The sequence below is a fragment of the Desmodus rotundus genome, chromosome 3 (genome assembly GCF_022682495.2).
Source record: "Desmodus rotundus isolate HL8 chromosome 3, HLdesRot8A.1, whole genome shotgun sequence".
NCBI classification, from domain to species: domain Eukaryota; kingdom Metazoa; phylum Chordata; class Mammalia; order Chiroptera; family Phyllostomidae; genus Desmodus; species Desmodus rotundus.
In genome coordinates, this window is record NC_071389.1 from 80,004,511 (window position 1) to 80,025,444 (window position 20,934).

A 20,934-nucleotide genomic window follows, 5' to 3' on the forward strand; every position below is an offset into this window, starting at 1 on the left:
ATCAAGGCAGGTAGCCTGCTGAAACATGAAAACATCAAAAAAAGCCTTAAGCAGTACATACATATTAGCAAAGAATTGGTATGAGCTTTAATATTTTCAGCCAATGAGCAAATAGAACTCACCGACCTTATTTGTAGTAGGATAAATATAGCAAAGGTGGGTTTTCCTACAGCCCAGTTTCAAGAAAGAATAAAGTGCAGTGACTACCTGCCTTTATTAAGCTTATATGAATGTGTGGATAGAACTAAAGAAAGAAAGTATAATCAATTTATAATATTTCAAAAAGCAAAACTGCTACATTATTAAGGGCATTTGAAAAAGACTGTTACCATTCTTTTTTAAAGAAGGGAGGAGCAGAAAGGGAGAGAAACATCGATGTGAGAGAGGAACATGGGCGGGTTCCTTTCCATACACTCCCTGAGAACTCACAACCTTTCAGCGTATGGGACCACACTCTAAGCAACTGATCCTCCCAGTCAGGGCTGTTATTTATTCTTTAAGAAGATTGTCCCAACTAGTTTTCTCTGAGAGTTACGCGTCGGGCTATTGAAGGATTTTGTGTTAGTTTATTTTTACCTTCTGTCCTTGAACTGTGAAATCAAAAGCAAGTGAAATAGAGGAAACTAACGCCAGCTAATTCAACCAACACCGGCAGCCGTCTGTCACTGGAGCTTGTTGCCTTGAAAGAAGAAGTTGTTTTTTTCCATTGCACCAGATAAAAAGCAGTGTAAGTAAGCTTGATGGCAAGAGTATCTCAGACAAACTCAATTAAGGGAAATATGTTTGCTTTTCTTTCTTTTCAAATTGTCCTTACTGAGGTAATTTGAAAAAAGAATAAGAGATAAAATGTCTATAACTATTTGTAAATAAAATAATTTTAAAATATTTTTTTAGTTGCCAACAAAGATAGTAATGAAGTTCATTAATAATCAGTTATCCAGAACACAAAATATACTCAGCAAAGAACACATTATCTTAGCTTTCATTAGGAATATTAGAGTACAATTTACACAAACCAATACTTCCCCAAGAAACACAGTAAGGTTTCAAATGTCTTTCTAGAATACAATTTTTATATGCATTCTTTCAATTGTGTTTCTCGAGTAGATAATAGGTAATTTGTAAGTCTAGACATTGGTTTCTAAAATATATTGGGTTAAATCTCCATTTTAAAAAGTTGCCTTATTGTCACAACATTTTACTATGTTTTTATAACATGCAGAAAAAATTTAAACATACAGGAAGTTAAAAAATGTTATACCAAACACTGAACACACAACAAGATTCTATCTTTGGATTTTACTGTATTCAATTTCTCATATATCTATCCACCCTCTAGGATATCACTACCCCCACAGAAAGCTCACTCATGAACACTTTAGATTTTCATCTACCTTAGATTTAAAACTCAGATTTTAATGCCACTTAGTAACTTCTTGAATGTATATACCATTTAGAAGTAGTTGAAAATTTACATACATAATCCTTTTCATTTTTAAAAGTTATCTATCTAATGAGTATTCTGATTTGTAGACTCAAAAATCAGAGCCCACATGTCATGGAGAACTATCAGTCTTCAAAAGAACATGTCTGGGTGGCATTTGACATCACTTTGGGTGGGAGAGTTCATCTCTTTGGGAGTCAGTTCCTCCTTCACAGAGTGGAGATATAAATACCAACTCAAAACTCATCTCAGGAATGTTGTGAGGGTGAGAAAAAGAAGCAGTGAAACATTCCTTAGACAATATTCTCCTTATTGGTAGTTATCAGGAAAATTGAATCATTAATGACATATTGTAAGTGCAGCCTGGAAACTACTTACCTTCCCAAATAAGCATTATGAGCTTTATTTCCTGGAAACTTAGCAACAACATGTAATTGGCTTAGTGTGCTATAGTTTCATTTTTCTTATTAAAGACATTCAAATTCTTGCACTGAAAAAGCATGTAAAACCACTGACTGTTTTCAGCAGTGGACTTTAATAATAATGCTTATTTTTAGTGTACTCTATCAATTTTCAATTTTATTTTTAAATTCTTATTAATTAAATGGGGATTTAGGAATAAAAAAATATTAAGGCCTTTTCCCCATATTCTAGCTATAGGTCATTTTTAAAATTCTTGCCTCAAAACACTAACAGAAAGAACTGACAATTGATCTTTGACAGCGATTTAAAGCAATTTCCACCCTGCTAAATTATTCTGGGTACCAAGCACATAAAGCATTTCAGATAAAAGTCAAAGAATGAGTAAAATAACCATTTATTTTATTTCTCTCAAGTTAACCACAATGCTTTTATTTATTTTTTTGCCTTTATGAATATGTTTAATTTTAATAGATAACCAACAAAATTCTCTGAGCATGCTTCCAGCCAATGAGCATTAGCAACACAAAGATAGTTGGACTTGGGGGGAAAACAGCAAATCCCACTATTTCCTCTACCTTCTTTCAACATTTTTCCATTTCCTTCTTTTAAATATATTTTTATTGCTGTTCAAGTACAGTTGTCTCCATTTTCCTCCCACCACTGCTCCCCCACCCCAGCCATCCCCACCTCCCACCCTCTCCTACCCCCCTTTGGCTTTGTCCATGTGTCCTCTATACATGTTCCTGACAACCCTTCCTCCTTTTTCTCCCATTATGCCCTCCCCCCAGCCCTCTGGTTACTGTCAGTTTGTTCTTTATTTCAGTGTCTCTGTTTATATTTTGCTTGCTTGTTTGTTTTGTTGATTAGGTTCTACTTACAGGTGAGACCATATGGTATTTGTCCTTCACTGACTGGCTTATTTCACTCAGCATAATGCTCTCCAGTTCCAACTATGCTGTCACATAAGGGTACAACTGAGCATTGTATTATAAATATTCTATTTTTATTTTTTCTAATTACAAAATAATAACAGCTTTTATTAAAATATAAACATTGTAGACAAGCATAATTTAGAAAATAAAAATTATTATAATATGATATTTCAGAGACAATTATTATAAGTTTTTGAGCCATTTTTGCATATACACACACCTACACACAGATCCCATACCTCAGTTAAAGGCTAATGGTATATATAGAATTAGACACATTTGAGTTCAATTCCCATCTATGATGGGTGATTTTAGGAAAATTACTTAATCTCCTTAGGCCTTAGTTTCCTCATTTGTGAAATACAAATGATAATAAAGTGCCAAACATTATTTATTCAATGCAAATTAATTTGCGTGTATATATATACACACATTTTAAAACAGAGATGGTGCCCTGGCTGGTGTGGCTCGGTGGATTGAGCACTGACTGGCGTGCGAACCACAGAGTTGCTGGTTCGATTCCCAGTTGGGGCACATGCCGGGGTTGTGGGCCAGGTCAGCAGTAGGGGGCACGTGAGAGGCAACCACACATTGATGTTTCTTTAACCCCCCCCCAAAAAAAACCCAGAGATGGTATATTTTACTTGCTGTTTTTTAAACTTTCTCTTCCTTTATGATATGTTAATTCATCATACACACATGCCATTTTAGGAAATGACTCCATAGAATGTCACTGTATAGATAAAACCTAATTGTCAAACTTCTGTTTTTGCTATTTAAAGCCATGCTGCAGTAAAAGATCGTGTAGACACGTCTTTAAGTTCTGTATTTTTATAGGTTCAATTTCTAAACATTGTATTGCTTTTTATAGAGAATGGAAAATATAATGTTGGAAAAAATATAATGTTGGAAAAAATCCATCCCTTGCTTTTTATAGAGAATGGAAAATATAATGTTGGGAAAAATCCATAGCAGCAACACAAAGAGGGTCAGCAAGTAAACAACCAACACAGTTCCCATAATAAATTGAAGATCATTTAAATATTTAAAAATTATGAAACTCTACTGAGGGACATATATTAATAAATTAATGAAGGGAGACACATACTTTTCTTAGCCTGAAAGACTCAATATTATAAATGTATCATTAATATGTAATTTAAACTACAGATTAAATTTACTAGTGAGATACTGTCTTACAAATGCTTAAATATCTTGGGGGCAAGTCTCACTTAATCTTCTCTTTCAGAATTTTACTGGTTATATTCCTTTGTTTATTCTTCCAGATGAAATTTAGAGTCATTTTATCAACTCCTAAAGGCATTTTTGGTGACGTTTTAACTAGAATTACACTGAATTTATTAAGTTTATTTTGGGGTATTATATGATTTTTAGTTTTGTTTTTGCTTATTGTGAGTGGGCTTCTCCCCCTAAATTTGGTGTTTTACCACCAAGCATGGTTGGCGTAATTTAATCATGTTAAGGAAGCATCTGTTAACCTGATAATTTTAACAAGCAGGAAAAGATTGGGGACTTTTTTTAGTTATCATTTCGGAAGCTCTTGAGATAATTAAAATTTTCCTTTGGATCTGTTTTATTACTTAGAAAAGCAGATAAAAGGGAAAGAAGTCGAAAACGACATCAGTAAAGGGCACTGAACAGGAATCCAAAGACTTTAAGGCTTAAGCCAATCCCGATTTACAATAACTAGCGTCAACCCTGGGCTGGTTCGTCAAATCCTGTGTGTCCTAATTCCCTTTCAGCTTTATGGCCATCTAATTTATTTGCTATTGCATGAAAAAAAAAAAACCTGTTGAGTGTTTTATTATGTGATGGGCACCATATTAAAAGCTTGGAAATCAGCACCCTGAAGAGGCAACTCAGAACATTCAAGTAGTGTGGTGTTTTGTTTCCAATTTCTCACGTAAATGTTACTGTTTTTAGACTTCCTGACTGGAGATGTCAATTTACGTCTCTGAATTGTGGTTTTGGAGGTTGTGGAGCATTTATATGTCCAGGGTGTGGTGTGCAGCAAGGAGCCTGGGTTAGTTCTTCCTTTAAGCCAGCCCCCGTTTCTCCTCTGTGAATATGAGGCTTTTCCATTTAACCTTCAATGAGTGTCTGACCTCCATCCAGTTTCACATTTGACCAACCAGCGGAAAGAATCAGGAACACAACATTCTCCAAGCCAGTGATTCTCAAGCTTGAATGCACCTAAGAATCACCTAGGATCTTGATAAGTTAGTAGGTCTGAGGTGGGACCCAAGCATTTCTAATAACAGGTGAGAACTATGCTGGTCTTCACAAACCACATTTTAAGTAGCAAAATCAGTCTAAAAAAAAAAAAAGGACAAGGTGTTCCCTAGGCAGAGTAGCCTGCTCGGGCAATCTTGCCTCAGCTGGTCAAATTCATCTAATTGAGTACAGCAGGTCAAAGAATAATCAGTTCTTTTCTTGTCCTTCCACATGCCCTGGAGCAGTTCTCCCCCCTCCCAGGCAAAATGACTTCATACCAAAAGTCTCCCGCTGTCTTACATCTCAAAGAGGATAATCAAAAGCGAGGTTTTAAAGCAATCATCAGGAAAGGGAAAAAAAAGCATTGGAAAAAAACCCCCAACACCCACGTTTGCTGAACAGCAAGGGTAGAGAAATGAAAGGGACAAATGAAAATGTATCCTTTGCCTTTACCATTCCCTAAATTTTAAGTTTTTAATTTACATGAAAATTTAGTTTTAGTTTTAGTTGAATTAATAACATACGTATGGTCAATAATTTGATGAGAACTGAAAATAATAAAGAATAGAAAGAATTATCTAAAATCCTAACATTCACATTAAACCCCTATAAATACCTTAAAAAACATACTTCTAAGTCTCACTACACCCACCCACCTACACATACACACAGGGTATTTAATGTTACATAATTGCATGCAGTTTTCAGGCTGTACTGCAAATTGACTGTTTTTACAAAAATTAAGTTTACCTATAGATAAGTCTTCATCAGTACTAGTACTTTATATATTTATTTTTATTGAATATGTATTGTGTAAGTTTAAGGTGCACAGCATGTCACTTTGACATATTTTTGCATTGTATTGATTGTTGATACAGAGATATTAATCACATTACATAATTACAGTATATTATTGTCTATTATTCATTATGTTATACATTAGATAGCACTGACTTATTTACTATCATACATTTGTGTCCTTAGACACCATCACTCTCGTCCCTCACCCCCAACCCCTGGGAAACACCATTTTACTCTGTTTTTTAAAGGTTTAACTTTTTTTAGATTCCACATTTAAATGATGTACAGTGCTTGTCTTTCTCGGATTTATCTCACTTAGCAGAATGCGCTCGAGGTCCAGTCATGTGTCACTAATGGGGGTTATTTTTCTGATCACTGAGTGATATTCCATTATGTACATGAACCACATCTTTTACTCTCTCCATCCCCTGATGGGCTGTTTCCATATCTTGACTGCTATGAATAATGCCTCTTTAAGCATGGGAGCGCATATATTTCCTCAAAATCCTTTCCTTGGGTTATATACTCACAAGTGGAATTGCTGGATCATATGGTACATCTATTCTTAATGTTTTGAGGGACCTCACTATTGTTTCCACTGTGGTTGAACCAGTTCACATGCCCCACAAAAATGTGTAAGACTTCCCTTCATCCCATCCTCGCCTGTACCTGTTGTCTCTTGTTTTCTTGCTTACAGAATCTAACAGACTGCATTAGTGCTGTAAGTCATTGCTTAAAATTTTATGGTATTGGTGCAACAGGAGCATGTTTTTTAGAAACATAAAAAGACACTTTTATTAATTTTATATACCTTACTAATTATATAAATTCAAACAATATAATTATAGAACAGAAATAAAATATCACCTGAACTTTAATTCTCTGAAGTACCTTCTCTAATGTTAGCTAAGCAACATGCCTGCAAATTTTTGCATACCCATATGTACAGTCAGAAAAATAGCTAGATAAAAAAGTAAATTTTTATAAAAATGAGATTATGCTATACAATTTTGAGTAAAATGTTTCAAATTTAATCATAATTGAACATAACAGAGGGAGAAAAATGTTGAAGTCAAAGTTTATAAAATTGTTTCTATACATGAAAAATGCTATTTCCAGGATCCACCACTTAACTTTCTGTAGGAATGTGGAAAAATTACTTAAAATTGTTGTGCCTCAGCTTTCTGACCTGTAACAGAATTTATAGGACCTAAATCATAGGATGTGATGAGGATTAAAAAAGATAATATAAATAAAATGTTTAGAACAGATTCTAGAATACAATGATTTATAAATGTCAGTTATTTCTATCTTAGTTCATTATATAGACTTATTTTATGGAAAATTTATAAAAAACATCAAAGATGGGAATCATCTTTTTGGGTTAGGTACATTTTTTAAAAAATGTATAGCTTTTTACTAAAAAGGTGGAGAAATTTATCATTTTTCTCCTTTTTCCCTCTCACCTTACCATTCACATCCTGATTTCTATTTTATTTTTATTTAGCTAAGTTTTAACATGTACACTCTCCTCTACATTCATAACTCCAATAGCTGTTTAATCAGGTTCTACATTGAAACAAATTCAATGTACAGTACTCATCATTTTAGTTCAGTAATCTCCCTTTCTGAGATTGTTATTTTGATTCATCTTTTAATTGCGTGGATTTCACTTTGGAGTAACTGCTTTCAGCAAAGACCTATGGGTGCACTACCATATGATTATTTGCTGATTAAGAATGTGTACAGTGAAATTAATACCTGAGAAAAAATTTAAGCTGAGTATTATATTCTTAGGTATTGCTTTTTCTCAGATTTTTAGAAATGTTTTTATATTTTCTCCTAGAATTTAATAGCAGTTATTTTTTCTCTTTGTAAGTAAATTGCATTTCTGCTGGATGACTAAAGATTTCTTTTTCCTCATTATACTTAATATTCACTAGCTTCTTTGTGACATGTCTTGATGTAGATCTTCGATTAAAATAAATCTTCTACAGAACACAAAATGTCATTGTGTTCTGCACATTGACTTCTTCCTATATTTAGAAAAATTCTTCTATTATATCTTTTAAAAAAGAATTATGGAAGATATCTTATATATAGGTATAATTTTGGGTCCCCAAGACCACCCTTGTGTTTAATGATTTACTAGAAGGACTCACAGGATGCAGCAAAGTTGTTATACTCACAGTAACAGTTTATTACAGCAAAAGGATACAGACTTAAATCAGCAAAGGAAAGAGGTACATAGGGCAGCATCCTGGACTCCAGGTATGAGCTTCCAGGTGTTCGTTCCCAGTGGAGTCATACAGACAGGGCTCACCTATCCTAGCAATGGTGTGTGTCAACATGCATGGAGTTTTGCCAGATAGGAAAGCTCATCCATCCCCTGGTATCCAGGGTTTCACTGGGGTCAGACACATAGACATGACTGACCACCCATATGGCTGACCTTCATCTCCAGTCTCTCTAGAGGTCCAACTAACATCACATCATTCAATGCCCCCAAGTAGTAAGCACATTCTTACCAGACAGGACATTCTGAAGGCATAGGGGTTACATCTCAGGAGCTACTCCAGGGCTAATCTTTTTTTAAGGTTTACTTCATGAGAAGAAAATAGATACATATATTTAGCACAGGCAGATTAGGTATGTAGATAGCTAGGTAGGTAGAAAGACAGATAGAAGATTTAAGAACATTAGTGAAACAAAGACCTGTGTACCCAGAACTCATTGCCCAGATTAAGAAATAGAATCTGGCTCTGACTGGTGTGCCTCAGTTGGTTGGACATGGTACTGCATAGTGAGGGGTTGCCTGTTCAATTCCCAGTCAGGGCACATGCCTGGGTTGCAGGTTCAAGTCTCTGGTTGGGGTGCGTGCAAGAGGCAACAAATTGATGTTTCTCTCTCACATTGATGTTTCTATTCCTCTCTTTCTCCCTTTCCCATCTCTCTAAAAAATAAATAAAATCTTTTAAAAAAGAAATTGAATATATTATTATTCTAATTTTCTCAGTTGTATAACCATTTCTCTCCATCAGAGATAACCACTACTCTAAATTTTGTGTTGGACATTTTGTCTCTCTTTGTCTCCTTATCTACCTGCTCTTAATTTGAAAATTTGAATAGCAAGTACAATTTTAATTATGCCAGGAAAGTTCTCATTGAATGAAGAAAACATAAGCTAAACATTCTCAGGGTCATACTATTGCTTCAGCTTCCCATAGAGTTAACAACTGCCTCCTACTCTGGGGAATACATGGCTGTGGTCATAACTGAGTCCTAAGAAACACGGGATTTAGCAAGATGGGACATTTGGCAGGCATGAACAGTGTGGCTAGATTCTGAATATATTTCATAAAAATATGGTCAGAGACATTGAGTGGCTTTGTGTTTTTTGTTTCCCAGCTTATATAGCAAGAGATATTTATTGCTCACCATATGTTCATGAGGTCTGCCACATTTCCTGGAACCATTGTGGTTAGATGGGGTCATGTTTCTAGTTCTTGCCAATGTGCAGGAAATATAGGACATGTATGTTACTTCTGCATGGCAAATTCAAGATCAGGTGCTAGGCCACCTCTTTTTTTTAATCCTCATCTGAGGACATGCTAATTGATTTTAGAGAGAAGGGGAGGAAGGGAGAGAGCGAGGAAGAGAAATATCAATGCAAGAGAGAAACATTGATTAGTTGCTTCCTGCACGAGCCTCTGACTGACTGGGAAGTGAATCTGCAACCTTCCAGTTTATGGGATGATGCTCCAACTAACTGAGCCAATCTGGCCAGGGTGAGGCCACTCTTAACCTTCCACAACAGTGGTGAAAACAAGATGTTAAGAATCAGAGTGTTTTTCAGCCTGGTTGCCCAGAGACTATGTGTGGCAGATATTTATCCCAAGCCACATGGACATGTAGTGTGAGTGAGTGAGAGGTCACTAAAATTTAAGAGTTAATTTGCCAAACAACATAATCATGAATATTCTGGTTAATAATTATTTTCATGGCCTACTTTTAGCTCTGAGTTAAAGGTGAATGAAGCACAGTTCTGTGGTTTGAAATGAGTGTCTTTAGATGATCTACTATTGGGGTGTGGATAGGAGAGCAGAAATTTCTGCAGCACATGGTTAAGCAATCTAAGGCACCTAAGAATCTGGAGTAGACACCCCCAGGCACTCTGGGTTAGACAGCAGCAGGGATCCTGACAAAGAGTGCTTTCTACATATTTGTTGCTTGAGGCACATTATTTCAGACTTTACTGTTGCCCTCTAATCTAGAGCATAGCTATTATTCTGCTATTTCCCTTTTCCTTGGGAATTTCCTGAAAATTCTCTTTGTCTCTCTCCTACATTGAATGTATCTCCATTTCCTACGTCTATGTCTTCCTCTGTCTGGTTTATATACTCATTTCAAAGGAACACATCCTCTGGTAGCTTCTTGTCAAAGGATATGTAAGGTTAATTTTTGAGATCTGACATGTTAGAAGTGTCTTCCTCATACCCTCATACTTGATTATAGTTTGGTTCACTATAGAATTTTTGATTGGAGATATTTTCCTTCAGAATATTAAAAGCATTGTGCAATTCTTCATGGTTCTGGTTGCTGTTGAGAAGTCTGCAGCCTTTCAGTTTTCCCTCCTTTGGAAGTCTCTAGAATCTCTTTGTCCTTGGTATTCTGAAATGTGACAACAGTATGCCTTGTTTGCACCTATTTTCATCCATTATACTGGAAATCTAGTCAATTCATTTTTAAAATGTTTTAATAAAATATAGTTCATATATAAACAACTTTAATGAATTATAATTTACCTACCAAACCATACAATTCACTCATTAAAGTGTACAACTAAATGGGTTTAATTATATTCAAAAAATTGTGCAATTGTTACCACAATCAAATTTAGCATATTTGGATCACCCCTCCCCCCCCAATAAAACCACATACCTATTTCTCTAACCTAAACTCTCAGGGCTAGGCCTCCACTAATCTACTCTATGTGTCTATATGGATTTGCCTGTTCTGGATGTTTCATATAAATGAAATCATACAATATGTAACCTTTTGTGACTGGCATTTTTCACTTCACATAATATTTTCAAAATATATCTTGTAGCGTGTGTCAGCATTTCATTCATTTTTATTGCTGTACTGATATAACATTCCCTTGGGTATACCACTGTAGTTTATCCATTCATCAGTTGATGGACATTTGGGTTGTCCCACATTTTGCCTGTGATGAATAGTGTATAATTTGTGTTAACATTTTTGTGTAAACATGTGTTTTCAATTCTCTTGTGTATATGCCGAAGAGTGAAATTGGAATTGCTATGGTAACTCTGTTTAGCCTTTTGAAGAATTGATAAATTTCCAAAGCAGCAACACTGGAGACATAAAACATTCCATCACAATGTATAAGGGTTCTAATTTCTCCACATCCTTGCCAACACTTGTGATTGTTGGTCTTTTTTATCATGCCTATCCTATTGAGTGTGAAGTGGTATCTTGTGGTTTTGATTTGTAACTGCCCAATGGCCAAGTGTTGAGACTCTTTTCCTGTATGTGTCATCCATTTGTCGGATCTCTTTCTCTATAAGGTTGGCTTGCCCCTCCCTCCATATTCCACATATAAGTGAGACTGCACAGTTTTTGCATTTCTCTGACTTTTCATTTCATTTATCACAATGCCTTAAAGTTCCATCCATGTTGTTGCAAATAGTGGAATTTCTTCATTTTTTATGGCTGAATAATATTCCATTGTATATACACCTGACCCTTGAACGACATGGGTTTGAACTGCATGGCACCACTTATATGTGAATATTTTTTTCAGTAAATATACATTAACTCTCTTTATCCCTAAGTTTGACATCCACAGATTTATCTAAATGCTGCTCAAGAGCATTACTTTCGTTTGAGGTTGGGAATCCATGGATGCAGAGAGCCACTGTGTCACATTGTTGTATGCCACTTTACATAAGGGAATCGAGCATTTGCAGAGTTTGGCGTCTATGGGGGGGGTGTCCTAGAACAAATCCCCTATGATTACTAAAGGCTGACTGAAGTTTCTAGGGAATCAGAAATTACACGTGGATTTTTGACTACACAGAGGGGAAGGGGTTGGCCTCTCTCACCCCCATGTTTTCAAGTGTCAATTGTATATATCGCAATTTCTTTATCCATTCATCAATTGACAAAGTTGTTTCCTTATCTTCACAATTATAAATAATGCTGCTATGAGCATGCTGGTACAGATATCTTTATGGTTTAGTGATTTTTGTTACTTTGGATTTATTCCCAAGAGTGGAATTGCTGGATCATTTAAAAATAGTTCTATTTTTAATTTTTTTGAGGATTCTCCATACTGTTTTCTATAGTGACTGTACCAATTTATAATCCCACCAACATGCATAAGGGTTCCCTTTTCTCTACATTCACGTCAGCATGGTATCTCTTGTCTTTTTGACTATGGGCATTCTAACAGGCATGAAATAATATCTCATTGTGGCTTTAATTTGCACTTCTCCAATGACTAGTGATGCTGAAAATCTTTTTATGTGCCCAGGCTGGTGTGGCTCAGTGGTTGGAGTGTTGTCTGTAACCGAGGAGTTGTGGGTTTGATCCTGGTCAGGGCACATGCCTAGGTTGTGGGTTCCATCCCTGGTCCTATCCCTGGCTCCAAGAGCAGGTGATGCGACCACTGGCCCGGATGTGTAAGATCCCTGGTCGGGGCTCTGATACCCTGTCTGGGCACATACAGAAGGCAATTGGTCAATGCTTCTCTCTCCCACTGATGTTTCTCTTTCTCCCTTTCTCTCTCTCTGAAAACAATGAAAAAAATGTTCTCAGGTGAAGATAAAAATGTCTTTTCATGTGCCTGTTGGCCCTTTGTATATTCTCTTTGAAGAAATGTGTGTTGAAATCCTTTGTCCATTTTTTAACTAGGTTGTTTTTTTCATTACTGTGTTGTATGAGCTCTTTGTATATTTTGGAGATTGATCCCTTATCAGATATATGATTATCAGATATATCAGATATATGATCCCTTATCAGAAACGTGATGTAGTCCCTCCCACTTGTTTATTTTTTTGTTGCTTGTGCTTTAGGTGTTACATCAAAAAAAATCATTGCCAAGACTTGTGTCAAGGAGCTTTATTCCTATATCTTCTACAAGGAATTTCATGGTTTTGGGTCTTACATTTACGTCTTTAGTCCATTTTGAGTTAATTTTTTGTGAGTGGTGTAAGATACTATTCCAGTGTCATCCTTTTACATGTGAATATCTAATTATCTCAGCACCATTTATTAAAGAGTCTGTCTTTTCTCCATTGAGTATTCATGGCTCCCTTGTCAAATATTAGTTGACTGTATATGTTTGGGTTTCTTTCTGGGCTCATGGTTCTGTTCCACTGGTCTCTTTGTTTTTATGACAGTACCATACTGTGTTGATGAGTATAGCTATATACCATTGCTTGAAATCAGAAAGTGTGATGCCTCCTGCATTGTTTTTCTTTTTATGATTTCTTTGGCTGTCCAGGGTCTTTTGTGGTTCCATGTACATTTGTAAGAGTGTTTTTTCTACTTCTGTAAAAAATACCACTGGAATGTTGATAAAGATTGCATGGAATCCATAGGTGGCTTTGGGTAATATTGACATTTTATTTATTTTATTTATTTTTTTATTCAGTTACAATTTTTTGCATTTTCTCCCCTCTCTCCACCCCACCCCAGCCAATCCCACCTCCCTCCCCCACCTCTACCCTCCCCCTTGATTTTGTCCTTGTGTCCTTTATAGTAGCTCCTGTAGACCCCTCTCCTCAATACTAATTCTTCCAATACTTGAAAGGCAATCCTTTCCTTTTATGTGTATCTTCTGCAATTTCTTTCACCAATGTCTTCTAGTTTTCAGAGTAGAGAATTTTCACCTCCTTAGTTAAATTTATTCCTAAGTATTTTATTGTTTTTTGATGCTACTATATATGAAGTCAATTCCTTTTTTGTTTTTTCAGAAAATTCATTCTAGTGGATAGTAATGTAACTGAATGTTGTATGTTAATTTTGTATCCTGCAATTTTACTGAATTAATTGATTAGATCCCCCCATTTTTTTTTGTCAAATGGACCCTCATCCTAGGTATGTGCCCTAACTGGGGTTGAATCTACGGTCTTTTGGGGAATGGGACAATGCTTCAACCAACTGAGCCACCTGGCCAGGGAGAGAAAAACAACTCTGGAGGAAATTTTTGGTTTTTCAAGATGCTGCCCAGACATTTTACAGTATAACAACACTGTTCACACCCATAGTCTACACATTTACATAAAGACTTGAATTTAGAATGTCTATCAGAAGTTCCTGCTTTACTTTTCCAGGGGCACCTTTTAAAATAACCACTTAGAGTTAAGCCAATGAAAAGTTTCCCACTCCCAACCACCTAATAAGTAATAGGTGCTTGCTTACCCTGCTCACTCATAACCTGGGACTTGCTCAATTGTACCCTCTCCCTTCTGGGATCTGTAAGTAATTAATCTCATGACTCTACTTCTTTTGTATGAGTGTAATGAACTGTGTGTGCCTGGGGTCAAAGAGACCCTCTGAGTTTCCTGTCTGCAAAATGGGAGCTCAGATTCTGGGATAGCTACTTGTCAGCCCCTTGTGAATGGATTGTGCCTCATCATTCAGCAGGTCATAATCTGCATATTCTTAAATCAATACAACAGCTCCTGGATCTCAACAGAAGAATGGTGAGAGTAAACACTTTTATCTTATTCCTGATCTTAGAGGAAAAGACTTCAACCTTTCACCATTGAGTACGATGTTAGCTGTGGGCTTGTGTGGGCTCTAGTCTGACATTTTCCTTTGTATTATTTCCTGTTTTTGTTGTTATTGTTTGTCTGTTTGCTTTGGCTCTATTTTTCCATACTAGATGCTTTCCTTAAGTTCTGATATTTTAGATTGTCTGTTTATGATTAAGATGAGTTATTAAAAGCTGATGGGAAGCACTGAGTTCATGGGCTGGGTTTGAGCTTCATTGTAGGGTGACATGAGTGGGCTTTTGTTGAGAACTTTTAAATATCAGTGTCTTTAAATATGTCCTGTCAGATTGATTTTTGTCCTAAGTCTTTCCTTCTCCCACCTGGAGAGAAAAGATCTGAATGCCCTCTTCTGGGAACCAAAGCAGGGAAGGAAGCCGGGGTGGTGACTCTGCAGGCAGCAGTGAGTGTGCATATAGGCATTGAGGCTAAATCTCCAGGGAACAGACCTCAGGACCCAGAATGCAGTGGGAAGGAGGACTGAGAAGCTAACTCTGCAAACAACTTTCTCTGTCATCCTCTTCATCCTGGCATCTCTCCATTCACTCCCGGCTCTAGAGGATTCTGAGGCTGCCAGTTTCTGTATCTTTTGAAAATGCTGAAAAAAAACCTGTCTTTATCCGCAGTTCTCTTCACTAGTGCCTTGAGATTTGGCTTTTTTATATTTGACAAATTACTTATCATCAGTCCATTTGCTTTTCAATTTCCAAATTGTGTACATTTTTCTCTTAATGGGGTTATTATTATTATTATTTATAAAGGGATATTAGAATGGAAGAAAATTACTTTCATGTGTTCAGATCACCATTTTTGCCTCGATCTAAAATAAATTTTTTCGTTGTTATTTTATTTGTTGTTATCTACCTCAGTAACAGGAACTATCTTGATGATAGATTGTGTGTATCTATCTTTTATATCTATTATGTTCTTTCTAATTGCCTTATTTTTTGCCCATTTCCTCAACATTCATCATGATTATCTAAAAAGCTTTCTCTTTATCAGTAATTTATCAGTAATTTAATTTTCAGTCATGCTTAATCATTCCTTAAGGTTATTTATTTCTTTATTTACTAGCTAGGTAATGCTGAGCTTTTTAGTTGTCAGTTTGTTTCCTTGGCTGGAAACAATTTCCCCATTCTCTCTTCTTACATGGTTTTATTGTTTTAACATTGAGTCCTTAGTTTATTAAATTCACATTCTTTTAAAACTTTTCTATAACACAAGTCACTGACTGGGAATTTACACCTGTCCTTTGCTTTATGACTTCTTTTATTATTTCTTTTCTTTTGTTCACGGTTATGGTGGGCCACTCATTCTAGACTTAAATTTTGCTGGTACAGTATGAACTAACATTGGTTAAAAATGTTTCTTTTTTAAAAAGAAAGATTTTATTTATTTATTTTTAGAGAGATGGAAAGGGAGGGAGAAAGAGAGGGAGAGAAACATCAGTGTGTGGTTGCCTCTCATGTACCCCTTACTGGGGACCTGGCCAGCAACCCAGGCATGTACCCTGATTGGGAATCGAACTGGCGACTCTTTGGTTTGCAGGCCCACCCTCAATCCACTGAGCCACACCAGGCAGGTCTGCTTAACAATATCTGTAATTCATCTGAAACCAATGTAATAACGTGGCTTCCCCTTTAACCTACAGTTTAAGGGTAGCAATACTTTAGTTTTATTTGCTTTTCTGCAGTTTGTGGGGACTGGAGGGTGGCAAAGGAGCTGAGAAATGATGCAGACTTTATAGAATTGTGTAGACTCTGTTCTCTCTTCTAAGGTTTTGGGAGGTATACTCTGTTGTCTTTACAGGGTATCTTGGGTTACTCCATTAGATGTATAACCCCAACAAATGAGCTGTGGTGGTTTTTCTTGCCTTTGCTGAGATCCTGTAATAGTAGGTAGATGCTTTCATTAATAATTTTTCCCCTGAATTTTCCCTGAGTTGCCTACTTAGTGCCAGTCTGGGTTTATCTAAACTGGGAAATGGGTGAGTATTTTCAGGATTTTTGCAACATTTTATTCACTGATATGACTTCTGAGAGGTAGATGTGGGGTTAGCTGATATGAAGTCACAAAGTAATTTTCAGTTTCTTAGTTGCCACTTTTTTGAAGTTTATTTCCCCTTACTTTTGCTGGGTTGGTGCTTAAAATTGTTTGCTTAAAATTTTTTACTAGATTAGATCTGCTGACTTTGATACATATGCCAGATAAATTGTTAAGAAAAAACAATGCCATATATTCAAAAGCATGCACTAAAAGTATTCAAGGAAACATATTATTGGTCTGCTTTCATGTTGATATTTTAACATAGCAGTTTATTTTTTTCCCTGTTTGCTCACTTTGATACTTGTTTCTTAGATTTCAGTTTCCAATGGGATTAATCTTAAAACAAGAAATAGCCTGAAGACAATCAGATTCTCATTTTTATCATTTTATGCACATAGTGCTCCTCTCACATTTTCTAGGGCTCAATTCCTAGAACATAATCTTTTAAGTCTGGAGTTCCTATCAGAACTACTGATTTTGATATAAATGGCAGATATTAACTCAAAGTGTGATTTACTGTAATGAAATTTTTTGGTTTAATTCTTTTTTTTTAATTTAAAAACATTGTTTATAATTTATAGTTTGCTAAAGCTATGCTGGCTTATTTCTCACAAACCCTCCTCCCGCAAAGAGCTAGAAAAACTGGAGGGCAGATTTGTGTCTTCCAGATCAGAAAAAAAGGTAAGCCCAGAGAGTTGATCCCTCAAAGCATTTGCCCATTTCCAAAGCAATGCTCAAAGGCTGAGATAGTAAGCAGAACTATCAAGACACTTAGAAAGCTGTTGTGGGGATAAGGTTACAAAAATTAGAATTCAAGGTTCATCAATGTGGAGGAGGCATCATAAGTATTCCAGACTCTTGGTTGGGATTCCCCAAGGTAAAGAAAAGGGGAACTTGGAATAGAGCATTTTCTACAGAGAGTCAAGACCAGTTTTAGATCCTTTCAATTTCTGATGAGAAAGGCAAATCTTGTATTGCCAGGGCACCTAGCATAGCTGCCTGCTAGCAGCAAAGTTAAAACTTTTTCTGGAGAAAGAGAATATTATCTAGAATCTCAAACCATTTCTACAGTTTTTCATATGAAATATTGGAAATAATTAGGCATGTAAAAGGACAAGGCCTGATCAAAAGTCACCAGAAACAAACAGAAAATAGATAGGGATAGAGCTAACAGTTATCAGGGACCTCACAAGGCATAATATATGTTCAAGGAATTAAAACAAAAGAATGAAAATTCTGGAAGGAAACTGAGAATTTTTGGAAGGCAACTATTTGAAACTAAAAAGAATCAAGTGAAGATTCTAGAATAAAAAGTAAATATCTGAAATTAGAATCTCGGTAAATTGTTTAATAGCAATTGGAAATAGCCAAAGGCAGAATTAGTAAATTTGAAGATAAGAAAGAAGAAAATATCCAGACTGAAGCAAAAGTAAATAAAATAATATGAAATGCAGGAAATAGTAAAGAGATATAAGATATAGTGAAAAGGCATATGCATATTTAATTGATGTGCCACAGGAGAAAAAAAATAGTAATATTATTTAAAGAGCTAATGGCTGAGAATTTTTTATAATTAGTGAAAGACATCAAGTTATATATTCAAGAAGTGCTATGAACTTTAAGCAGGTTAAATATAAAGCATATCATATCAACTGAAAACAAAGAGGAAATCTAAAGTTACTGAAGAATAAAAAGTCATGCTTGTTGCTTAAAAATATGATCATATTGCAATATAAACTCTTTCCCAATTATATTATTCATCTTTATTTATTCTTGCTTTTTTAAAGAAAAATAAGATGACATACACATGCTGTTAAGAAACATGCATGTATTTTTTCTGAACAATGTATCTTTTATATCTTTCAATGTCAGCAAATGTAAATCTAGATTATTTTTGATCACTACAAGGTATTCCAATATGTGGATGTTTACAAATGATTTAACTAATCTTCTATTGATATGGATGAAATAAACAGAACAAAAATTTTATAACAAAACCAAAAACAACTTAAATATTAATTTAGTACTCATTGTACCTAGTACTGTACTAAGTGTTTAACTTGCACTGAATGATATTTAAGATATATTATTTCCATTTTTATTAATGATCCTGGTATGAGTATATGTGTTTCCAGAAAGTATGCAAAGATATGAAGGTATACATACATATACACACATTGAAATACATCCAGAAGTACGTATACAAACAGGTGTATTTTTGTACAGTGTTTCTGGAACTATTTATGGCCTACACTTCTGGAAGAAATATTATACTGATAGATTTACACATAAAAGTTTTGGCAGATACTACCAAAATGTCAAACAAAAAATTTACGACTGACACAAATGTGTGCCCCATTCAAGAGTTATTTTCTGTAGGAAAGGTAGGCCTTGTTTATCTTTAATAGTTTTTGGTATAGGAGTGGACATGTGTCTCAACTCTGGTCAATAAGACTCAAGGGGAAGACTGCTGAATCACCTTTCTTCTCAATGAAAAGATGAAGCCTCAGAAACCAGGGTGTTTGGATTTTTCTTCCTGCTCAGTATTCTCATGCAACAACCTGGAGCTGTAGGAGCTAACTCTCCATTCTGGGACAGTAAGCATGGAAATAAAAAGCCACTACTCTGAAATGACAGGGTGGTAAGATTGAAAGAGAGCAGGTGAACCTAAGCCAACAGCTTCCATCCTGCAGACAGTTCTTATGTTTAAAAAATAAACACCATTTCTCTACTCCATTTTAGTCGGGTTTCTATTACACGCAGAAATATCTACCTGTATTATACAAATTGTACCAATTTATCTACCCAACAGCCTTTTAGGAGAATACCAATTTCACCACACTATTACTGACACTGAATGTTTTCAATCTTTAAAATTTTTTTAATCTAGTGGACAAAAATTTTCTCTCATTGTTTTAATTTTCATTTCTCTTTGGTGAGATTGCTCAGCTTTCTGTATACTTACATCATTTTTGTTTGTGATTTAATGGTTAATATTTGTTACTCATATACTATTGGGTTGTCTTTAGGGCCTAGCAAACTTGGATTTTGAGGAGCAGGCTGTATTGTTATTTTTCTCATTTTGTGTTTCTTCTGGCTGTACTAAGCATATGATCAAGTGGTAATTAATGCCTCTACCAGACAGTAAGTGGAAGGAGGAAGAGAAGATGAACTCCTATCCATCCATCTGTAGTCTTGTTGCACAAATCTTATCACCCTCACCAGTATTGCTAGAGCATTTTTTGAATTCATAATGCAAAGTAGAATTGCTTCTCACTGAGCAATGATTCTTGTGTGACCCAAGTGTAAAATTGACATAAAAACCAGAGACCAAAGGTAAAATAGCATACCCTCACACAGAGTAAACAAAGAGTGTATGAGTGTTTGAGTGTGCATGTCATAGCTAAAGGCATGTTTAAAAAACAATAAATACTTTTTTGGACCTGAATAGACACTTCTCCAAGGAGGACATACAGAGGGCACAGAGACATATGAAAGGATGCTCAGCATCACTAGCCATCAGAGAAACGCAAATTCAAATCACAATGAGATACCACTTCACACCAGTCAGAAGGCCATCATAAACACATCAACAAACAAGTGCTGGCGAGGTTGTGGAGAAAAGGGAACCCTAGTACACTGTTGGTGGGAATGCAGACTGGTGCAGCCACTGTGGGAAACAGCATGGAATTTCCTCAGAAAACTAAAAATGGAACTGCCTTTTGATCCAGCAATTCCACTGCTGGGACTATACCCTAAGAATCCTAAAACACCAATTCAAAAGAACTTATGCACCCCTATGTTCATAGCAGCACAATTTATAATAGCCAAGTACTGGAAGCAACATAAGTGCCCACCAGTAAATGAGTGGATCAAAAAACTTTGACACATTTACACAATAGAATACTGCACAGCAGAAAGAAAGAAGGAGCTCCTACCCTTTGTGACAGCATGGATGGAACTGGAGAGCATTATGCTAAGTGAAATAAGCCAGGAGGTGAAAGACAAATACCACATGATCTCACCTATAAGTAGAACCTAGTCAACAAAACAAATAAGCAAGCAAAATATAACCAGAAACATTGAACTTAAGAACAAGCTGACAGTAACCAGAGGGGAGGTGGGAGGGGATAATGGGGGAAAATGGGGGAAGGGTTGTCAGGAACATGTATAAAGGACATATGGACAAAGTCAAAGGGGAGATAGGACTCAGGGTGGGAGGTGGGGATGGCTGGGGTTGGGGGGAGTG